Source organism: Triturus cristatus, chromosome 2_2, assembly GCF_964204655.1.
Source record: "Triturus cristatus chromosome 2_2, aTriCri1.1, whole genome shotgun sequence".
In the NCBI taxonomy this organism is placed as follows: Eukaryota; Metazoa; Chordata; class Amphibia; order Caudata; family Salamandridae; genus Triturus; species Triturus cristatus.
Genome location: NC_140582.1, coordinates 1,107,068,770 through 1,107,090,519, shown reverse-complemented (window position 1 = coordinate 1,107,090,519; position 21,750 = coordinate 1,107,068,770).

Sequence of the window (21,750 nt, the reverse complement as noted above, 5' to 3'; positions counted from 1 at the left end):
TAGAAAATTAAAAACATTTTAAAGTGTTTTTAGCATTGCAATTGGCTTTAAACTGTGAAATTGATGTAGCTTATTGATCTCAATATGTGGTCACAATCACATTTTAAAAATACTGAACTTGAACCACTGTTTCTCCAGGAATAGGTTCAAACTGTTGTACACATGTGCTAGGTAGGTGTCAAGGTAGGTCTGTCTGATGGGCAGTGCTTTTGCAGTACCATGGCGGTGACTTTCAAAGGCTCATATCGTAGCCTTAGAAAGGCACCATAATGGTAGTGCCAAAGCACGTTCCTGCGTGGCATGGACTGTAAAGGGTGCATGCAGATAGGGGGGCACACCATGTACCACCAGGCTCAGAGGCAACAAGGGGCCTTGTAGGGTCCCCTTAGTTATTCACTGACACAGTGTTCATGTAGGGCTCACAGCTATGAAAAGTTTCACAGTGAAGAAATTCGTAATATGCTTGGCAGTGCTGCAGCGGCACTGCCAAGCATATTGCAGCCTGACACTGCTGCAACACTGCCGAAGGATCACAGATCCATGGCGGTTGCAGTGGTCCTTCGGCAGTCCAACCGCAAAACTTGTAATAGGGTGGTCGGACTGCCAGTGAGGTAATGCCCTCTCTGCCACCACATGTTTGGCAGTCCATCGGACTGCTGAACTCGGAATCAGGCCCTTAGTCTCTAAAATGGAAGTCAAAATCCTTTTTGGAAAACCTCTTTTTGCCAGTGGCGGCTCCTTGAGGGAGTGCTGTGGGGCGGTAGGGCGGGGCGGTGGAGGGGCAGGGTGGGGGGTTGTAAACACGGGCATACGGCCGAATGGAGTTGAGTAAATAAATAAAACAAATTATATTGCGTGCACTGCATCGCCGATTGGGTGCTAGGGTGGCGGGTGGACAGGAGTCCGCCCGCCATCCTAATGGGGCCGTTCTGGTGGGGGTGGTGGGGAGGTTTGGGGAGGTAGGGCACATGGGTGTATCGAGTTAACAAAAGAAAGAGAAAACCCTGACATACACCCTACCCTTATTGCACATTATTCGTGGTGACGGTAGCACAAACCTATAACAAAGCAAGACCAGAAATTGACTCCGACCTGTTTGTTTTCTCCTCCTTTCCCTGCCCACCGGCTACAAGAGAGAGACCCAGAAGACCCCGACTGTAACGGACCAGAGCCAGACCTCAAGGAGAGGTGTTTTTGTTTTTCCCTACTTGTGTGACCCTACTGATTGAACCTTTTGAGTTCCTTTATGAGATTCCTGAACATTTTCTTTATCATAAACGTAGCAATAAAAACCCAGTATTCCACATCACTACGTTTTTTGTGAGTCCCTCCTACCCATACGTGGGTCTACACAGCCACAAAGTGGTGTCAGAAGTGGAATTTCCACCCAAGGTGTCGAACCATGACACAACCGTGCCCCTTGAAAGCATCATCAACCAGCTAGCGGAAGGACAACAACACCTGCAGCTAGTGTTGGAGCAGCAGGTCCAAACCGCTAAACAAGACAGAGAAGCACTGCAAGGTGCCTTGAGAGATCAAGCCGCCCTGCTTACCTCAAACCAACAGATCCAAGACACGGCTATACTGCAACTTACGGATGCAATAGTGAGCTCTAGAGTACGCCCCAATGTCCCTGGGTCTGTTCTCCATAAGTTTCAGGAGGGGGAGGACCCCGATTATTTCTTTATTAATTTTGAGAGGGTTGCCACTACCGCTGCCTGGCCCCAAGAAAGGTGGAGCCAATATATAGCACCCCTCTTGTCTGGAGAACTTCAAGCAGCCTATCAGGCAGCCAACCCTGCTGGTACAACCGCCTACGAGGAGGTGAAAAGAACCATACTCGAAAGATTAGGATGTGACCTGGAATACTACAGAAGCAAATTCAGGAAAGGAAAATGGGCCACTGGTGATAACCCGTGTGCCCTGTATTACAGAATCAAGGATCTAGGGCATCGTTGGTTGACACCTCAGGTTTCTACTATGAAAGAAGTTACAGAAAAAGTGATTTTGGAACCATATTTGGATGCCCTACCAGCTACTACCCGTTCATGGGTGAAACAGCACCCTAACTTGACCTTTACAACCGCAGTGGAGCAAGCATGTGCTTTCCATATATCACCTGAATTTAAGGCAGGTATATCACGGAGCCCTTTTGTGTCCCCCAGAAACACACCCACACCAGAATCAAATACCCAGGCAACTCCCTGTACCCTTTCCAAACCCTTCCAGCCCACCCCTGGCCCCAGGACAAGGGCCGCAATGTTATCACTGTGGTGAATGGGGCCATATAGCCCGACAGTGTCCTCATCAGACCCCAGCAGCCGAGCCTATGGAGGTAGGATACTCTAGGGGACGAATAATAGTAACCAGAAAGAGTCCCCAACTATACAGAAAGGATATCCTATTGAACGGGAAAAAACAAAAAGCTCTCTTAGATACTGGGTGTCATGTGACAGTAGTAGACCGAGCCCTGATACCCCAACCACAGATAAAAGAGAATGAACGTGTGCATGTTACTTGTGTACATGGAGACACCAAAACTTATCCCGTAGCAGAGGTCCTTCTGGAGATATCTCATGACCCACAAGTACGAAAGGTGGGGGTCATACCCTCACTGCCTGAAGCAGTAATCATAGGCGCCGACCACCCCAGGTTCGAACAATATCTGGACAAAAAAAAAAGGAGACATGACTTGGTTGTATGAGGATCCTTTTTACGACAGTGACCTAGACAGGACAATAGGAAAGGATAGGAAGAGCAAGAACGAAAGAAGGAAAGAGAAGAAGCAGCACCTTCTGACATCCTATCATGCTTTTCCTCTCTCCAACACAGATCCTGTTGAACCAGCCCCAGTTAGCTTACGGTCAGCCAACCCTGCTGGTACAACCGCCTATGAGGAGGTGAAAAGAACCATACTCGAAAGATTAGGATGTGACCAGGAATGCTACAGAAGCAAATTCAGGAAAGGAAAATGGGCCGCTAGTGATAACCTGCGTGCCCTGTATTACAGAATCAAGGATCTAGGGCATCGTTGGTTGACACCTCAGGTTTCTACTATGGAAGAAGTTACAGAAAAAGTGATCTTGGAACAATATTTGGATGCCTTACCAGCTACTACCCGTTTATGGGTGAAACAGCACCCTAACTTGACCTCTACAACCGCAGTGGAGCTAGCATGTGCTTTCCATATATCACCTGAATTTAAGGCAGGTATAACACAGAGCCCTTTTTTTTCCCTTAGAAACACACCCAGACCAGAATCAAATACCCAGGCAACTACACGTACACTTTCCAAACCCTTCCAGCCCACCCCTGGCCCCAGGACAAAGGCCGCAATGTTATCACTGTGGTAAATGGGGCCATATAGCCCGACAGTGTCCTCATCGGACCCCAGCAGCCGAGCCTATGGAGGTAGGATACTCTAGGGGACGAATAATAGTAACCGGAAAGAGTCCCCAACTATACAGAAAGGATATCCTATTGAACGGAAAAAAACAAAAAGCTCTCCTAGATACTGGGCGTCATGTGACAGTAGTAGACCGAGCCCTGATACCCCAACCACAGATAAAAGAGAATGAACGTGTACATGTTACTTGTGTTTACGGAGACACCAAAACTTTTCCGGTAGCAGAGGTCCTTCTGGAGATATCTCATGACCCACAAGTACGAAGGGTGGGGGTCATACCCTCACTGCCTGAAGCAGTAATCATAGGCGCCGACCACCCCAGGTTCGAACAATATCTGGACGAGACAAAAAAGGAGACATGACTTGGTTGTATGAGGATCGTTTTTACGACAGTCACCTAGACAGGACAGTAGGAAAGGATAGGAAGAGCAAGAACGAAAGAAGGAAAGAGAAGAAGCAGTACCTTCAGACATCCTACCATGCATTTCCTCTCTCCAACACAGATCCTGTTGAACCAGTCCCAGTTAGCTTTTGGTCAGCCCAGAGAGACGACAACACCCTTATCCATGCCTGGGAGCAAGTACGAGAGCCAGAGTCAGATCAGGTAGGACCTTACTTCTTTGTAAAAAGGGAATTATTGTATAGGTTGATAAAAGGGGGAACACACTCCAAAACACAGTTACTAGTACCCCTTCCCTTCCGTAAACACGTGTTACACCTAGCCCACAACCAAATGGGGGGTGGGCATTAAGGGAAAGAGAACACGTTACAATATCTTCTGGATAGATTCTACTGGCCAGGGGTGTATAGGGATGTAGCGAAGCATTGTGCGGTCTGTGTGAGGTGTCAATACATGAACCCTGAAGGAATCAAGAAGGCCCCCTTATGTCCCTTACCTATTATAGACATCCCTTTCAAAAGGGTCGGTATGGATCTGGTGGGTCCACTTCCACACTCGGCCAAAGGACATAAATATATCCTGGTCATTGTGGACTATGCGAGTAGATATCCGGAGGCGTTCCCCTTGTCTACAATGACCACCCCTGCCATAGCCAGGGCCATGGTATCCTTATTATCCCGGGTGGGATTCCGTCAGAAATCCTTACAGATCAAGGAACCCCTTTTATGACCTGTATCATAGCCCACTTTGTGAAATTATGGGTATCCGTCAAATCCGTACTTCTGTCTACCATCCCCAAACAGATGACCTTGTGGAGCGTTATAACAAACTATCAAGCACATGCTACGCAAGGTCATCTCTGAAACTGGGAGGGACTGGGACCAGAAGCTGCCCCTAATCCTCTTCGCTATAAGAACACACGAGCAAAGATCAACAGGCTATTCCCCGTTCGAAATACTGTTTGGGAGAAAATCACGAACTCTATTAGATATGGCAGCGGAACAATGGGAAGGCGAGGATGAGGAGGGACAGCCCCTGACTAAATATGCAGCTGATTTGAAGTCAGCAGTCACTACGATTTGGGGTCTAGTACACGAGAACCTAGAGAAAGCTCAAAGTACTCAAAAACAGTGTTATGATCGGAATAGCCAGTTGAGAGAGTTCAGACCAGGAGAGAAGGTACTCCTTTTACTCCCGTCTTCAGAAACAAAGTTATTGACAAAATGGCAAGGTCCCTATATCATTGAAAAAAAAGTGACTCCCGTTACCTATAGCGTCTTGCAACCAAAGCTTCCCGGGGGTAAACAGATTTATCATGTAAATCTGTTGAAAAAATTTAATGACTCTGCAGCATCTGACAGAACAGGAGGGTCAATACTATACGTAATCACCGAGAGGCCCTTAGAAATCTCTTCCATGAATAATGAGAAAACTCCCATAGGAGACATATTATCCCCAGAGCAACAGTCACAACTACAGGCTATGCTGGAGCAGTTTCCCGGCCTTTTTTCCTCAGCACCAGGGTTGACCTCAATGGTCCAAGACGACATCATACCCTTAGCCCCAACCATCATAAAGCAGAAACCATATTGCATTCCTGCAGCACGTAGGGAAGCCGTAGAGAAAGAAGCAACAGCTATCCTAAACGCACAAATCATAGAACCATCTACAAGTAATTGGTGTTCCCCAATCGTGATAGTACCAAAACCGGACGGAAGTCTTCGTTTTTGTATCGACTTCTGTCAGGTAAATAACATCACCAAATTCGATTCTTATCCGATGCCATGGATCGATGAACTAATTGAGCGATTGGGAAATGCCAAATACATGTCAACCCTGGACCTTACTAAAGGTTATTGGCAAATACCCCTAACACAGCAAGCTAGAGAAAAAAACGCTTTTGCAACTCCCACCAGACTTTATCAATTTAAAGTGCTCCCTTTCGGCCTCCATGGGGCACCGGTGACCTTCCAGCGGTTAATGGACAGCTTACTGAAGCCCCATACAGAATATGCTGCCGCCTATTTAGACGAAATAGTCGTTTTTAGCCCGAGCTGGACAGACCATTTCAAACATCTGGCGGCTGTGTTTTCAGCCATCCAAGCCGCCAGTGTCAAAATAAACCCAAACAAATCCCTATTGGGCACGGACTTCATACAATATCTCGGATATACGATCCAGAGGCGTCTTATTAAACCCCAAATGAGCAAAGTCGAGGCCATTAAAACACTCCCTACTCCCAAAACAAAACGTGATATACGCTCCTTCCTGGGGTTCATTGGCTACTATAGATGGTTTATCCCCAATTTTTCATCTTTAGCCAGCACCCTAACCAACCTCCTGACGAAAACCCATCCATACCGAATAACAACCTGGAGTGCCACTCACGAAAACAGTTTTCGGGACTTCAAAAACGCCATTTGCACAGCACCAGTGTTACATTGTCCTGAGTTCCACAAACCATTTATTTTGCAAACTGATGCCTCTGTACTAGGTCTGGGTGCTGTGCTATATCAGCCTGACTCACATGGTGATCTCAAACCTCTTCTGTACATTAGCAGGAAACTTTTTCCCCGGGAGGTGTCATATTCAACTATCGAAAAAGAGTGTTTAGCCATCAAATGGGCGATTGAGGCTCTTCAATATTATCTGCCAGGACGACCATTCACAGTACTCACTGATCATGCCCCGCTCACCCGGCTTGTGAAAAACAAGGACTCCAACCTGTGTATACTAAGATGGTTTCTGGCATTACAATCTTTTTAATTTCAGACCCTGCATGTCCCTGGCACCCCACAAGTCTGTGCTGACTATTTGTCCAGGAATCCTTCCCCTGAATGGCCCCACCGTCCATTCCTGAGGGGGGAGATGTGTAATGAGGACCCCAACCGGGAGGACCGGAAGTGGAAGGAGAGCATGCCGAGTCTGTCCCCTCCAAAGTGGACAGCGGTCTAGTGGCGGATCGAGCCAGGAGGGAGGGGCCAGTGACGAATGCAGAACTGAGACTCCCAAATAGGACGGGAGGAGAGGAGACAGCGTGTGGCAGCATCGGAGGAGGAGAGCAGACGGAGAGTGTGAAATGGAGCGAGGAGACAGAGGAAGGCAGCATCGGAGGAGGAGAACGAACGGAGTGTACAGAGCGGAGCGAGGAGGGGAACGGCAGAGGCGTGGAGGAGCCAGCAAAGCAGAATCCAAGAAGAGTATTGTATACTACGAACATACCCGGCCGGCTAGAGGAGGGAGAGGACACCCCCGGTCCCGACGCCACGGCCCTGGAGAGGGGTTGTGACCTAAGGCGAGTACCTCTTGGGGAATCGTTCTGGTGGGGGTGGTGGAGAGTGGGGAGGTTTGGGGAGGTAGGGCAAAAAAAGGAAAACCCTGACATACACCCTACCCTTATTGCACATTATTCGTGGTGACGGTAGCACAAACCTATAACAAAGCAAGACCAGAAATTGACCCCAACCTGTTTGTTTTCTCTTCCTTTCCCTGCCCACCGGCTACAAGAGAGAGACCCAGAAGACCCCGACTGTAACGGACCAGTGCCAGACCTCAAAGAGAGGACTTTTTGTTTTTCCCTACTTATGTGACCCTACTGATTGAACCTTTTGAGTTCCTTTATGAGATTCCTGAACATCTTCTTTATCATAAACGTAGCAATAAAAACTCAGTATTCCCCATCACTATGTTTTTGTGAGTCCCTCATACCCGTACGACCGCCCACGCGGCCACAGTCATCATTGCTGTTTTATTTTGTGCTACCCTTTTAATTTTGGGTTGTCGGGTGCCCACCTCCCCTATCCCTAACCTTGCTAGGGCAACACTTATCTTACCCACAGAGGTTACCCAACACTTGAGCAACCCCAACATGACCAACAGGGTAAGGGGGTTTAACTTACTTTTGGCTATGGGGTCTGCCTCCCCTGCCAAGTACAGTGCTGCAATGAAGGCCAGCACCCAGCAGATGCTACTGACAGCCATCAGAATCCAGAACTGCACCCTAATCTCTTTACTGACAGGTGGCTGAGCTGTGTTAGGAGAAACTCTGGGCTCCTGGAACTTCTTCTGCCATTCAGAGTAGGGGGCTACCACATCCTGTAGCAGACACCCATCTTCCACTCTCCTTTCTGGCAGTGCAGGACCTGCACCATGCAGTTTGATAGCTGCCTGACTGCCCAGTACTTCCTGCCGGTCAGGTGAAGCCTCACCAGTGCCAACTCAGGTTTCTCCCTTACTGAGACAGAAGACTCTTGGCTCACTCGGACTCTCTTTAGGAGTAGCTTCTCTTTTCTCTTCTTTTACCCTTTCGTTGAATCCCTGTCTCCTAACTGTAGCAACTGGATTCTCAGGAACTTTGAGTTGAGGGTGCCCTGGATGACTGCTCCACTTGGGATCAGACCAAGCTCTGGAAGGTTATTGCCCATTATACAAGCAGACTATCACCTTATACCAGTCAAAGGTACCCTCCCTCTTTAGAGGGACTAAGGCTACAGGTTTGTTTGTGACCTCACCTGTGGCTACCTTGACTATTTCTGTCTCTCTGGCACAAACAGGTCTGTGGACACCAACCTGTCACTCACTAGGGTGTGAGTGGCTCATGTGTCTCACAGGCTAATGGCAGTGCTCACATTCCCCTGAATGGAGTGAAAGTACCTACTTCCACTATTACGGTCTAGACCTGTCTCCCACCACAATGCTATGAGGACCACCTCATCTGAGGAGTCCTCCTCTATGGGTACACTGGACAGCCCTTTTCGACTTCTAACCATCTTCTGGGAAGAGGTGGTATCACCCCTAAATTGACTTGACTACTGATAGTCAAAGCACATCCTGCTGTCCAAGTACTTTTTCAACCCTGGGTCCCCCTGCCTCTGCTTATCAGAGTTGGGGTGGGATCTACTCTCCCCCTTTTTAGAGTTCTGGGGTACTGAGGGAGTCTCTGTGGTGGGCCTACCACCTCCCTCCTTTGACTTTTGTGGGCCTACCCCCCACCCCTTCTAAGAGTCTCCCCTCTGGTGCTGATTGAAAACCAAAGTTCTTACCCACTCATCAGTTGTCTCCCAAGTTTCATGGGACCAGAGAGCTTAGAGTCTACTATACACTGGTGTAACTTCTCTTGTACATATTGAGTCAGAATATTCTCTTTAAGAAATAAATTGTACAGCCCCTCATAGGTACTCACCTGGTTACATTGAATCCAGGCCTCTAGTGCCTTAAATGAGATGTCTACAAAATTGACCTAGGACTGTGTTTTTACTTTCTGGGTGTCCCTGAACGTCATCCTATACTGCTCTGAGGTGAGATAAAATTTCCTGACAAGACATTTTGTCATGTGGGAGTAGGAAATTGCCTTATCCCCTCTAGGTTCAGTAGCCTATCTCTCCCAGCGACGGGGATCAACTCCCACAGGAGTGAACCCCAGTATTTAGAGTGGACCCTTCACATCTTAAGGGCCCTTTCAAATGCACTCATCCATCTGTCAATTTCATCCCCCTCTATATACTTGGGAACAATCCCCTGGGGAAGTCTGGGATCAAACCCAACAGCCCTGGACATCTCAACATCTTCCTCATTGTTGATGACACCATTCTTTCTGCGTTGGCCTCCTCCCACTTTTCTATGGCTAGGTCAAACTTCTTCTCTTCCAGAGATATGGATGTTAACTTAGCCTGTAGCTATTGCCTTATGAGGGCCCGCTCTGAGTCATCAGTAGGGGAGCCCCCCTCCTGTCATGAGCTGGAAGTCTGAACCTACTAGAAGTTATGGCAAGTTGTCATCACCCTCCTCTTGGAGGTTGTTAGAGGGGTCCTCTTCTCCCTCCCCTTAATTCCCTGGAGATGTCACTGCCCAGGCCTTAAGGGACCTAATCATTTCATCTTTCCTAATTCCATTAAGGGCAAGTAGCCCCGTGGACCTACACCCTACCCTAAGCTTAGCTACTGTGAGATTATTCAGGTTAGCCAGATCAAGCTCCATGTTATTGGGTCACTCAAAAATGTTGGCATCAATTAAACTCAAGAGTAATTTTGAAAAATCAAAAAATGACATAATTAAAACATTTGTGCTAATTTAAATTTTGCTGTCGGTCAATTTTGCAGATTTTTTAGAGATATTCCCTTAAATAGATATATGGTATAGTTAAACAAGTGCTGGATCCCACAAATGCACCAAGATGGAATGTGGTTTATTAGTAGGGGTAAGTAGGTACCTACCACTCGTAATAATGTCTCAATCACAGTCCAGTTAAGGTTCAAAAAAATAATTTTGTGCTCAACCCTCGGTAGTTGGCTGCGAGCAGGCAGGCTTAACTTAGGAGACAGGTGTGAAAAACATTTAAAAACATCAATACATTACATACGTAAGGCACAACAAACAATAGAATCCAACACCAATTTATAAGAATAGAAAATATTCTTATGAATAAAATGACACAAGAATGACAAGAATCCAACGTGGGGAACAGGAGATATACATTTTGAAAAAATAAACACTTTCTAGTGCCTAAAAGCCAGAAGCACCACTTTTTTACATCTGGTCAAGATAGACCAGGACAAAGTCAGAGATTCAGGCTGACCTGGATGGGTTGTGGGTCGTCTACAATGAGTGGTAGTCCCCGGTCAAGTTTTTACCTTCAGACTTATGGACTGATGTAGATCTTGGCAGACAGGTTACTCTGTCACAGCGGTGAAGGTTATCCCATCTGTCAAAATATAAATCCCATTATATCCTATGGGATTTATATTTCAGCAGAAGGGATATCCGTCACTGTTGTGACAGAGTAACTCATCGGCCAAGATCTAAATCAGGCCCCTACTCACTTTTTTGGAGCTTTTTCTCTTGACATCATCAAAGCTCTTCTTCAGGCCAGGTTTCGAGTTGAGGTCTGCAACTTTGTTTAGCATGAGGTCTTGTGAAATCCTGGAAGTTTTGACCTCAGGAATTTTCAGCAGGATGAACCTGAAATCCAGTCCAGGTCGTGGTTTGACAAACTTCTGGAACTTCTTCCAGAAGGTCCTTTTGGGGGTTTCCAAGTGTCCACAGCACCAATCAAAGATTCCAGAAGCACTGAGTTGCTCCTTGGGATGTTGGGATGTTGGGACTAAGACTCCAACAAAGCACCTGACCAAATCCTTAAAAGTACCATGGATACTGTCCTGCTGGGTTTTTCTTGGTGGAGATGATGCAGGTGGAACTCTTTTAGGGAGCTCACTCCTTCAACTTTCAAAGCAAAGCAAAACCCTTTTGGGCTGAAGACCAAAGTGTGTAGCAGTTGCAGTTCTTATGCAGTCCTCTTTTGTGCAGTCCAAGGTTCCAGCAGGGCATGTAGTGTAGTTCCAATAGTACCCTTTCATGCGTGACTGTAGTAAAGGCAGCGATTTAGATACATACATTGCTATGTTGGCATAAGCGCGTTAGATGTTAGAAAAGCCATCTTGCCACTTTTGCTGCTTTTGCACACGACACAGCAGAGACATGTTATTATTTGAAAACTGCTTGCTTGCCTTTTCTTCACATGAGAACTGTCTGTTGTTCACATCCCTAGACGTGCACTGCGACCTTGGTCTGAACATTCTGTGCAAAACACTCTGAGCCGCAAAACAATGTATTTTTTTGATTTCAGGTTGATCTGCCCACTCTCTAGCCATAATACGCACACAGCTGCAAATACCTGAATGTCGAGAGCCTTTAATATTACAGTTTGCATGCTTTAGAAACACATTCTGGAGAATAACTTTTCCAGGCGCAGAGCAAAGCTGATCCTGTGATGTGATTCACCTAAGCTGATCTTTACGGTATGGGGTTCCCCATTCAAACCTAGAGACCTTCTATTAGTATAATAATACTAGCCTACTAGCGAAGGGAAGGTGGTTGTATTCCACTGTCATTTGTAACATGATTTCTCCCTTCATTTTCTATGGTATTGTAACAATGCTGATGGTTTTAATTTGAATCAATTGTCTGCTTATGTTAGCCAAAGTACTGCATCTCACTACACGTAGTTTATAAAATAAACCTTTTAAACTTTACCGTGTCTCTGATTACTCTTGTTGTGGACTGATATGAGAATAATAACGAACAGGTATTTCTGATTCCCACCATTCCTGAGAGTACTCTAAGTCGCTTGTTCTGGGTTGTCTATACATTGGGACCTCCGAGAGAATACGGATAACAAATGGGACACTGATGCTATTCGGATTGGGGTTCTGGGTGCTGAGGTGAGTTTTTGGTACACCACAATTCACTGAGGTCCTGGTTTCCTGCGCATAGTTTTGTGCATGAGCAGAATCCCTGAAACATGGCGCACCTAACGTTTGGTCTTTTGATTTGAAACACCTTAGTAGTGCTTATATTAGTCCATGACACCCTCACTCTTGTTTCCGGATAGCGGGAGTGACGGTTTTGACCTACATGTTTGTACGATAGGTTCCCTCAAGCTTGTTAATTTTTCTATTTCTGAACCATTGTGCTCCTGTGATATCCATTGTTGTTCTTCTCCGTGTCCTTATGGCGGTCGACATTGCAGTGCATAGCCGTACGCCTCTGCGGCGTCATTTGACGCAGTATGGGGTGCCGGATGATGGGATGGCCGTTATTTTTGTGGTGAGTGCCGATGCGTCTTACCCCTACGAGTTGTTTTACTCTTGGGTGACACTGCCGGCAGTGAATGCGGATGATAATACGTTTCACTCCTATACTCACACCTGGGTCCCAGCAAATTATACGCCATATAGGACGCAGGAGATTCCCCTTTCGGCCTGGCAGCATCGCATTTGGTTTAATGGTGCCCTTCCCCATGCGGTTACACTGGCTAGAATGGGCCCTTTGTCATTTCCAGGGGCCACATGGCCGGTGCTGGCCGGATTTACACCTCATCCCCGCTATCTGACTGTTGCGGTGGATGAGTTGCGAGTACTCCATACAGCCCTTATTACAGTATATAGGGCTTTAGTGCAATAGGTTTCACGCAACGTGCTGGTGGGGGCACCTGCTGTTGCGGGACAACCAGCTGGCCAAGCCGCGGTCGCTATTAGTCCCGTCATGGTTTATTCGGTAATGGGCAAGCGCCCCCAGAATAAGTACGATTTGCCTTATTGGCTTGCTGAGAAATTGGACCAACTGGAAGCGGTATTTACGCATTCTACCCCTGTGGAGAAACACAGGATCCTCACCATTAGTTTGCAGAAGGACTTAGTCCCAGAGGTGTCCGATTGTAACAACTGGGGTAAGGTCTTTGCCGCAGTCTACTCGAAGTGCTTTGGCACCCCGTCTATGGCTGTGCTTCCCTCCGTCATTAAACGTGTTCAAGATAACCACGGTCCGGAGGCGGCTGTCGAGTTGGGAATGCGGCTTGTCGGTGTGTTCGACGTAGTTGCCTCTCTTGTCCTTGGCAATCTCAAGGGAGATGCGGTGCAATTCCAAGTGGTTAATGGCTTAGCCTGCGTCAATGAACTTTACAAGCCCAAAGAGTTGCCTAAAATTATTGCGGAAGCATATAGAACTATTGGCCGCAGTAGTTTAGGGATTAAACCGACTATAGTCATTCCTGACTTAATACAGCAGACTAAGGTGAGTTCGTCTGTCAAAGACGATCGTCCAACTTTTCCTAAACAAAATTGGCGAACAAAGAAACAGGGGAAGCAGCAACAGAAACAGGGGTCTCGTCCTGCCTCTCCCGTACAGGCGACTGGTGAATGCACATACGATTTGCGTGATCGCACTAGTATTTGGTCACCTGATAGATTTCAGGTTACTGAACAACGTTCTCCTCGTTCTTCACAGGCAACATCAACCTCACGGTCCGGTGGCGGAGAACGTGGCAAAGGTCCGGGTGCCCAACAAGGACGTGAGCAACCCCGTCAGACTGACGGTAAAGGCACGCAGGACAAGTTTGCACATCAACGTCCCCTGTTTCAGAAGAAGAAGGTTGCTGCACTAACAGCGAGGTATGCCACAGATAGTGAGAACCCAGCTTCGGAACCTGACATGGGTACTAACGCTGCTCGACAGCGCAGCAGAGGTTACAGTAGTGCAGCAAGCACTGCGTCCATATCTGGAGGTGAAAGCAACTGACACGTTCATTACTGTAGAAACTGCTGACACTAGAGTGGCTCCCCCTGACAGACTATATGACATAGTCCTCTTAATTGAAGGTGACATACAACATACAATACAAGGGATTTTTTGGGATAATCTGACCTCTTCCTATGACATTCTCTTGGCAGAGGCGGACTTGCCCCGGATTTCATTTTAGATGCTCCTAGAAGGGAAGAGATAATCCTCCTGTCCTTTGCGCACACAGTGCCAAAGGAGCACGCTGAAAGGTTTGCCGAAGAGTCGGCTCAGGTGCTTGCACCGGCTTTGTATCGTACTCAGGTGGGCTGGGATAAATTGTTTCCCAGCCATGAGATTTCCTTGAGGTCTATGACTCAACCACAACCCCAATATCCCATGCGCCGCGAAGCTAGATCTCACGTCGCAGAAATCCTTGAGCAATTGGAATATCGGGGAGTTATTGAGTGTCACCTATGAATAATCCTTTATTCACTGTAACGAAGCCTGATGAGTCGTACCGCCTAGTTTTGGATTACCGGCATTTGAACTCTCATTGCCGGACGTGCACGGTACAGAATACCCACAGTTCTGCCCTTATTGATAGTCTCATGAGAAAAAGGTTTAAAACCTCACTTGACATATCAAATGGCTTTTACAGCCATAACCTGTCCTCTATTAGTAGTCAGTGGACAGCGTTTACTTCTGCGGCAAGCAAAAGCAGTTTAAGAGATTAGCCATGGGCTATAAAAACAACCCTGGCGTCTTTGCCGCACGTGTTGTCTCTCTGTTAGAGAACATTGACCCTGATGCATACTCGTATGTTGATGATATCTATCTCACAGACGATGAGTTGTGGCCGCATCTGTGTCGCATTGATCGCATTATTGTTATGTTTGCAGACTTTGGTTACAAATTCAACTTTGCGAAGTCTCACATTGCAGAGTATACAGTGTTGTTTTTGGGCTACGAGCTCAACAATGAGGGTCGAGGATTAGCTCCTCACTTTCTGGAGAAGTGCGCATGTCTGCGTGCTCCTACAACATTGAAAAAATTACAGTCTTTGCTGGGCTTTCTGAATTTCGGTCGAACATACATTCCCGATTAAACCCAGCGTATCAAGCCACTATATGCCTTGGTACAACCTACTTTTTCCAAATCGAGCTGGCTGCCAGAGCATTCAGCTATTTTGCAATCTTTGCAGGCTGATCTTCTTGCTTCGAAATACTTACTGACACGCGATAACCACATAAACCTGGTAATAAGAATTGTGCCAGGTGCAGTGGGTTTCACGTACTTAACGTTCAATGAGGGCGACACAGTCCCCATTGCCTATAAATCACACTTGTACACTTCGGCTGAATTGCACTTTTCCTCAGTCGAAAAAGTTTTGACTGCGGTGCAGATGGCGATTCTTAAAGAACGGGCGCTGTCGCAAGGAAAACGCATGTTGGTGGTCACACCGTATCCTGCCCTAGAGGCAGTGACGAATGCCAGTGTACCCAATTCAAAAGCTTTGCATCCACGTTGGATACAATGGGCCACTTCTCTGACATCACCAGATGTCACCTATATCTTTGATGCCTCATTGCAGATGCAGGAGTACTTGCAATATGAATTTGTTCATCTGGCTCCTCTGTCTTTGCGCCCGCTCGAAGATTGTGTCATTTATACTGACGGTTCGGCGCAACCGGCGACGGAATTGAAAAATGCCTATTCAGCAGCCTGCGCAAATATAGCGGGTACTTTCGAGAATGGAGAATTCAAGTCTGATGTCGTGCATACGCAGTCATTGGGTGATTGTACCGCACAGTTGGCAGAGCTCCGTGCTCTGGTGCTTGCACTGGAGTTTGATTATCCTCGGGTTACTACTCTTATAGTGAGTGACTCGTTTTACTGTGTTCAGTCTTTTAACGACAATCTATTCTTTTGGTCTCAAAATGAATATCGTGATTCAAAAGGTAGCACAATTAAGCATAAAATGCTTTGAATTCGAGTGGCAGAACTTAAAGAACATCTGCCTATTGTGAATGTAATTCACACTCTTGGTCACCAATGAGTTGGTGTCCACGCTGTCGGCAACAGCTTGGCTGACGAGGCAGCGAAAACAGCAGTGGCGATATATCTAGTAGCAGCAGTTGCAAGATCCAAAAGTAAGATCGATGATGACATTTTGGCAGTTATTGCAGCTACAGAGAAGGGAAGTAATTAGCCGAGAGGTTTCCCTTCTCGATACCATTATCACTTAAGTCCTGATAACGTCCCATTAGTGAGAATTAACGACGTTGGTGACAGATTGATTCCCAACGCGGACTGCAGACCATCCTTGATAACAGCGGCTCACGAGGGTATGGCCTCTGCCCATGCCGGCATTGCAGCAACTGTTACTCTGTTACAACAACATTACCGGTGGCGCGGGTTATATAAACAGGCTCACACTTATGTTCTTGATTGTGACATTTGCCAGCAGATTAAACCTTCAACTGCTGCGCGCCCACCACAAACTCAGTTGTACATATCTAATAAGCCACTTGGGTGTGTTTATCTAGATCACTGCGGTCCTTTCTCCTCTGATACTGCGTACAAGTATATCTTAGTTGCAGTGGATTCATGCACACGTTTTCTTTGGGTATGGCCACAAAGGAGTGCTGATTCCCGTACTGTCATCAGGGATTTGCGTGTCTTTCAGGGAAGTTTTGCATGTGGTACCTTTCATTCTGATCAGGGCCCTGCGTTCGCCTCTAAGGCGTACAAAGAAGCCATGAAATCATTGGGGGTCCAAGTCAAATTTTCGTCTCCATACCGACCTGAGGGTAATAGTGTAGTGGAGCGAATGAACCATGACTTAAAGCTCCATCTTTGTAACTGGGTGCTTGAATATTATGGAACTTTACCACTGGCACCCCACAGCATAGCCTATGGATTATCCTTCTGGTTTTCCTACTTTACATGCGTACAACCTGTTTTTCATTGCCTAGATTGTCCTTTCGAATGGGCTCTGGATTTGTGCTTGTCAAACTCGGTGTCTCCTGCCCCGGATTATGATCGACTGATGAGTCCATTAGTGGCTCATGAGTTGGACTGTTCTGGTGTCAGGATTATGGCCTGTGGAGTGGCACATGGAGTCCTATGGAATTGGGACATCGGAACATCAGTGTATGACTTCTTGGCAAGAAGTTATCTTGAAGAACACGCCAGTTGTCCTCTGATTTTGCTCGAGGACCCAGTTGTCGAGGAACATGTATGTTCGTTTACCTTATTAGACTGGATGGCGGACACTTTTGAAAATCGTTCCAATGACTTCCTCTTGGAAGCTGTCGCTACGTACTGTGCTTACACATTGATGGATTAACTTGAATATCGTTCAGCTTCCCTTGCACAAACTACACATTTTTTTTGTGTGTTCCAACATCTGGGCTCGTTGAGCCTTTGCATGATGTATTGACTTACCCTTTTCTTTTTTCACCTTCATTTTGGTTTTTTTTAACGTTTTTTTTTCGAACTTTCACTCATCTTTAGTTGGATTTCCAATACATGCACTTGGTTCCGCTCTGTCGAACTTGAACTCTGCGTTACTTTTTGTATCCATATTTGTTCGTGGTTCGATCAAGGGGAGGTGTAATGAAGGCAGCGATTTAGATACATACATTGCCATGTTGGCATAAGCGCGTTAGATGTTAGAAAAGTCATTTTGCCTCTTTTGCTGCTTTTGCACACGACACTGCAGAGACATGTTATTATTTGAAAACTGCTTGCTTGCCTTTTCTTCACATGAGATCTGTCTGTTGTTCACATCCCTAGACATGCACTGTGACCGTGGTCTGAACATTGTGTGCAAAACACTCTGAGTCGCCAAACAATGTATGTTTTTGAGTTCAGGTTGATCTGCTCACTCTCTAGCCATAATACGCACACAGCTGCAAATACCTGAATGTCGAGAGCCTTTAATATTACAGTTTGCATTCGTCAGAAACACATTCTGGAGAAGAACTTTTTCAGGCGCAGATTCACCTAAGCTGATCTTTACGGTATGGGGTTCCCCATTCAAACCTAGAGACCTTCTATTAGTATAATAATACTAGCCTACTAGCGAAGGGAAGGTGGTTGTATTCCACTGTCATTTGTAACATGATTTCTCCCTTCATTTTCTATGGTATTGTAACAATGCTGATGGTTTTAATTTTAATTTATTTGTCTGCTTATGTTAGCCAAAGTACTGCATCTTAGGACACGTAGTTTATAAAATAAACCTTTTAAACTTTACTGTGTCTCTGATTACTCTTGTTGTGGACTGATATGAGAATAATAACGAACAGGTATTTCTGATTACCACCATTCCTGAGAGTACTCTAAGTCGCCTGTTCTGGGTTGTCTATACATTGGGACGTCCGAGAGAATACGGATAACGAATGGGACACTGATGCTAGTCGGATTGGTGTTCTAGGTACTGAGGTGAGTTTTTGGTACACCACAATTCACTGAGGTCCTGGTTTCCTGCACATAGTTCTGTGCATGAGCAGAATCCCTGCAACATGACCTACACTGTTTACGGATAACATATACTGTGGGTCTGGTGGCAGACTGACTCCGTACACCCCGACGCATATGTTAGCCTATGTTTTGCATTAGCTAGCTCGCAGTGCCACTAGAATCTCCTGTTATCAGAGAGATTCGTTTTTGGCAACCTCAGAACACAATAACCTCAGAATCGTGGAAACAATATACTACTTTCACCCAGTCACTCGTGCATGCTTGTTTTGCTCTCAGAGAGATGCATAGAAGAAAATAGTCGAGTGCTACAACTGCAACACAGTAGCAGAGATATAGAACCAGCAGTCCAGTGAATAAAAAGGAACAGTATTGCTCTACCATTTTGCAATAGTCATGAACAGATACATGATTATAAAATGCCTTTATAAAATAAAGTGCGTACTCCTAAGATGCCTGACTTGATGTACCTAAATGTACCTAGCATGTGAGTAGGTGCGAAAGAGCCTAAGCCTAAGAGTCTATGAGCCAAGAATCCCGCTAGGATTTAGTCGAACCCCCATACCTCAATAGTGAAAGTGTGGGACTTCGTCCTGGACTTGAGCTGGACACCCTGCAAGGGATCGTCAGACCACTGTCAGCTGGAGCGATGGCATGCCAGTGTTGCAGCATCTCTGGTCAGTGTGTTGGCCTTGAAGTATCTGTTCCCTCCTGCTTTCTGATAGCAAGAGGTGCTGTATTTATACAGTCTATGTACGTGTGTTACCCCTTGTTCAGTATGAGGATGACATTGGGGATTAAACCTTGTGCGTCGATGGGAGAGGTGAAGTATACCTCCTGGAGAGTGTACTCATCAATTATTCATATGTGCTAAGGGTGACGTCTTAGCAATATCGATTGGGAAAAACCCACCCTTGGCATGGAACTAGGTGAAAGGTTTAGTCCATAAAATGCTGCAGTCCTTATAAGGCATTATGTCCCTATAAGGCATTCTGTCCTTATTTGGAGTTATTTCCTTATAAGGCTCATTCATATGAAATGAAGGGAGATAATGTAGGGAAAGTGTAGGATGTTTCCTGGACCTATATTAGGGTACCGATATGAAATATAACAACCACTCCACCTTATACTTAACAATAATAATACACATTTTGAGATACACATTTATAACACTGTCAGTGCATAAAATGATCAAGTAATCATTTTAAATGTTTCCAAAAACGTTAAAAGATCACTTAAAAACAGTTTAAAAAACGAGGAAAAATGTTCTTTGGTAATGTTTGAGGTCGTTGTAAAGTTCCGAAAATCACAGTTCTAAATGAGTTCGATCACACAAGTTGAACTACTGAAGCATACTTAGAAGGCCATGCTTCGTGATAGAAAGTGTCAATTTGAAAAAGTCTTTTGAAAAAGAAGGGGAAGGAAAAAGTTCCATATTCATTCCCAGCACACGGTGAGCCAGATTTAGATTAAATGTCCTGGCTTGGAGACATAACATTATCGCTTCCTGCTACAGCAGGGGACAAACATTGCAATACCTTGCATAGCACATCAAGTGTGCATAGATGTAATTCCTCATTGCTAACAGCTGGTGTGTGGGCATCCTGTGCTGAATTCGATACCTCGGTGTCAATGCCGGAGCTGAAATTTAATTCAGTCGTGAAAGGCACCTGCGGTTCCTCAAGGAAGGCATGCTCCAAGATGGGAATACGCTGGGGACAGAGTCGTGCAGGGGACCACAAGGGTTCCAGCCTGGAGTCTAAGTCCACTGGCGTCTCCGTTAAAGATGTCAGACAGATGTCCAACTCGCATTCGCCTCCGAAGAACAGGCATGGGATGACAGGTACAATGCAGTCCTCAAAGACTTGTCTGAAGGATAAGAACCAAGAAGCATCTATATCTCATAGGTGAGGTGCACCAAGATGCTGTATCAAGCGCTCGCGGTAATGTCTTTCCAGGAGAGCTTTCGCAATCTCACTTGCGGATGGTCCGTCCATTGCGCAGCAGGTAGACGATAATCAGGATTCAAGCTACAGCAAGCAGTATCAGAGGTAGATCCCCGAAAATGCTTCCAAACATGGAGTGTATGAAATTAGGCATAACTCCGAGGATTGTCTAGGTATATAATGCCACTCGTATCAGACATGTTAAAGCTAAGTCCCACCATTTCTACTAAATGTAGGGGGCAGTTGGAGCGGATTAGCGCCTGTATCTCTGTCGAGATCCTTGCAATGTGAAGTTCAAAGGTTTCTCGAACAGAGGTTAACGGCACGATTTGCTGTAAATGCATGGCTTTCATTCTGCTCAAATCATCAAACTGTATTAACGAAACATTCAGCAAAGGCCATACTAGCCCCTCCTTGACTGTATTTGTCGGAGGAAACAATACTTGCATACAGCAAGTAACCCTGATTTTCACTGTGACCAGATATGCAATGCCTGGAAGCATGCCACAACAACCTTGATCGTTCAACATCAAGGAACTCCTATTCGAAAGTAACTCGAACACTAGCATTATCACAGCAGCGGGTGTACCTTTCATGTGGCAAGACAGATTTGAGACTGAACTGTTACAGGCTCCGTGCAAAACGATATCTTGGCATATGAGATAACTGCTTAAAGCGTTCTTGCAGTTGGTGCCACAAAGAAACACTTCTCGATCCCCACTCCAGCATCGAAATCTATATGGTAAATCCCAGGATTTCCAAATATATTCTTTACCCAGTTTTTCATATCTGCCTGCCTGCCTTCTCCCAAGGCAATAGTGAAACTGAAATGTAGTGACCGGGAGAGTGATTTGGCCGTGTATTAGCCACTCAGTTGATGGTAATTCAGCTACTGTAAATGGTAGTCTGTCCAGTTTTTCAATTTGCAGCATTGTATATTTAGCTCCCCTTTGTACCATTTCTATCTGTGTATCAGTTAGATTGTATTCTGAAAACAGAGTGAAGAACCAGAACCTTTTGGGCCTGGTGGCGCAGGGTACGCCTTAATCTTCTAGGTTCTCCTGCTCAGCTACACAGAGACACGGGACACTCTGTCGGCGTAAAAGATCGGATTTTATTAGCTGCAGCTAGTACAGTTATCCTAGAAGTACACAAGGTAGGTTCTCAGGAGACTGCCACTTCACTCTGTGGCGCACAATCTTATATACTATATAGGTAACATACACATTAACCAAATATACATCCAGAACATACAAGAAAGAGCCAATAAGGAAAGTTGGAAAACAGGACAGAACCAATAGGAGAGATTTGAAAACAAAAGTGTCAGATGACTTGAAGAAACCTCTCCTCCAAATATGTTTGTCACCCCTCCCTCAAACTAATTCATTAACGGATTCCTAACTAACTTGTAGGTGGCGAGATACGTTTGTGTGTGTTGGAGGACAGTTGTGAAACGAGAG